The following is a 3,191-nucleotide window of genomic DNA, read 5'->3' as shown; positions in this document are numbered from 1 at the left end:
TACCGAGGACTGCACTTTATTCCTGGGAATGAAGGAGCATGATGTGTTTAAAATCGTGAGTGGCAGAGATAGGATGAAAGTTTATCGCGTTTTTCCCAGAGTTGGCGAATTGAAAACTAAAGGGCATAGGTTGAAGTGGACAGGGGAGAGGTAAAGGAAGGACCTGAGGAGCAACGTCTTCATGTGGGGAGTGAATGGAATGAGTTGGCAGAGAAATTGGTTGACAGAGCGAAAATAGCAGCAATTAAAGTTCATTTGAAAAGGTACATGGATGGGAAGGATTTAGAAGGATATAGACCAAATGCAGGCAATTGGAACTAGCACGTGGTCAGCATGGAGCAGATTGGGCCTATATGCCTGTTTCCATGTTCTATTAGTCTATGACTTTATGACCAGAAAAATCCCAAACTGAAAGGGATTCATGAAATGTTGTCTTGTCCTGTTAATGCATGAGCATGCCATTCTATGAAAAATACTTCACTCAAGTTGTTCCTTTTTTATATAAAAACAGGTATCTGAGGATTCCACTGTGAAACTGGGAAAGTAATACTTAGTAAAAGAACTGTGGGAGCTTGAAATCAAAAACCAAAACATAAGCTGAGGTGGTTATGATCGACAGCGTCAAGTTGCTTGGAGTGACGATAACCAACAATCTGTCCTGCACCACCCGCGGAGATGTGAGGTCAAGGAAGCGCAATAATACCCCTTATTCCTTAGGATGCTTGAGACATTCGGCATGCCCTTAAGGAGCCTCGCCATCCTTTTTAAATTCACCAAAGGAAACATTCCATCTGGGAGCATCACGGCATAATCCAGAAACTTCTCCACTCGGGACCGTAACGAAGTTGTGAACAAGACCCAAACCATCACACAAACCAACCTCCTGTCCAATGACTACATCTGTATTTCTCGTTCCTGGAAAGGCCGCCAATATCATCAAATATCGTTCCCAACCTGGATATAATCACATCCAAACGCTTCCACCAGACAGAGTATGCAAAAGCTTAATCACACGTACAGACAAGTTCAAGACCAGCATCCTCTCCGTTGTTATTAGAATGTGAATGGGGCTCTCAAATTTTAAAGCTAATGTTGATCTTACTTTTGTACCCTGCTGTGTTAACGTAACGTTGTCTGCCTCCCTCTATTCCATCACCCTGTAATCTGTACATCCTTGTATGTTATATCTGCTTGTACCGAACACAAAACAAAACGTTTCACTGCACTTTGGTACATGTGCCAACAATAAATCAAATCAAATCAAATTGCTGGAAAATCTCATCAGGTCTGGCACCATCTGTGATGAAAAATCAGAGTTATTCTTTCTCATCCAGTTCTGAGAAAAACACTGGTGATGAAACATTAACTTGGATTTTCCTCAGACAACTGGCTTTCGAGTTTTTGAAAATAAAACCCACGGCTAATGAAAGGGGAGTGGCCTGTTCTCCCAGCTCAGCTTCTCTCTGGTTTGGTTCGTGTTTTGAAGCTGCTGGACCGACAGAAGCAGGTCCGGGCTAGTCCTCTCTCTCTGACTTCTCTCCTGCAAGACCCTGGGTTTGATTTTCCCTTTTGTATCAAGGGTTGTTTATGGGGATTGTTGCAAGTCATGGAACATTATCATTAAGTTGAGATAATCTGTTGGGTTTTCAGAGAGATTAAGTTATTCTGCATTCTGTTCTCTTTTGTGCGTGTTTCATTCGGTAATCTTTTAAGTAAATTCTGTTTTGTTTCAAACTAACTGGTGAGGCCAGCACACCTGGAAATACTGCTTTACACCTGCTACAAACAACTAACAAAGTGAGGGCCTGGGCTACCTTCGTGAAATGTTTGGAGGGCTCTGGTCTGGTATATCACAGATTGGGGGTCATCTGGGATTTCCTCTATAGTTTTCATTTAGGATGAGGGTTGTTGGTCACAAAGGCAACGAATGGGAGCATGTTTTGTTCTGGGTGTTGAGCCCAGTTGGTTTAAACTGTGCTTGGGATTACAACGGCACTTTCAGTCACCAAAGGGTCTCTGGAGGTGGGAGAGTTGACCTTAGGGGTTTTGCAAAAAGTGATTAAGACCAAGCTGCTGGAATTAGCAACAGGCTGGGGTTGGAGCTGCCTCCTTCCATGAGGAAAGGAGAGATAATTGCAGCAGTAGCTTAGCATTTATATTTGCTGGAAATACCATCAGAATCTTTACAGATGGCTAATGTTCAATTGAAAATAAAGCCACTTGAGTTCGAGGCAAGAGACAAGGCAAAGGCAGCAGAAATGAAACAGTTTGAATTATGATTGAAAGCAGAGGAAAGAGAACAAGAACGAGCCTCTTTCGTAGAACAATAAGGATAAGACAGAGAAAGGAAGAGGCAAGACAGATAAAGAGAGAGAAGAGAGTGAAAGAGAAAGCGAAGAGAGAGAAAAGGAGAGACAGGAAAGGAAAGGAAGCAAGAGAGGGAAGTCAAACTTCAGAAAGTGGCACCGAGACAGGAAAGTCAGTTTAAAAGGATGCAGATGAAGGCTGAAGGTAAACTTTGTGAGGATGAGCAAACCCTTCGTAGCCAAAGGCCGGGTTAGAAACTGTTTAAATATATTCAATCATTGTCTAAATTCAATGAGAAGGATGTGGAAGCATTTCTCATCTCATTTGAAAAGGTGGTGAAACAAATGTGGTGACCAGTGACCCATGTGGATTTTGTTGATCCAAACAAAACAGGTAGGGAGAGCAAGTGAGCTATCAGAGGAGGCATCTGGGATGTATGAGGAGCTGAATAAAACCAGCTTATGTGCATATGAGCTTGTGCCAGAAGTCTACAAGCAACGTTTCAGGAATCTAAGGGGGGAACCTGGTCAAACCTACACCGAGTCTGAAAGGATCAAACAAAGTAAATTTGGCAGTTGGGAAAGGATATTAAACATAGAGCAATCTGACGGTGTTCTTACAGAGACAATTATTTTGGAGTGGTTCAATTTTTTTCTTCCTGACACAATGAGAACCCAGGAGGAAGAGCAGAGAGTGAAAATGGCAAGATTAGCTGCTGATGAACGTGAGTTTGTCCAGAAATCAAAGTTTGGCTTCCAATATCGGTTTCAGTCCATGAGCGATAGAATCTGAGGAAAAGAGAAATCCTGATGGGGAAAGGAAAGGTAGATCTTGGTGAAGATCATAGGGATTACGTACCACAGAGTAAAAGGAAACCCTTGAAG

The sequence above is a fragment of the Chiloscyllium plagiosum genome, unplaced genomic scaffold, assembly GCF_037043375.1.
Source record: "Chiloscyllium plagiosum isolate Xiang-an unplaced genomic scaffold, Cpla_swu_hap1 HiC_scaffold_40, whole genome shotgun sequence".
NCBI lineage: Eukaryota > Metazoa > Chordata > Chondrichthyes > Orectolobiformes > Hemiscylliidae > Chiloscyllium > Chiloscyllium plagiosum.
The sequence above is the reverse complement of the archived record's forward strand: the minus strand, read 5'-3'. Positions refer to the sequence as shown.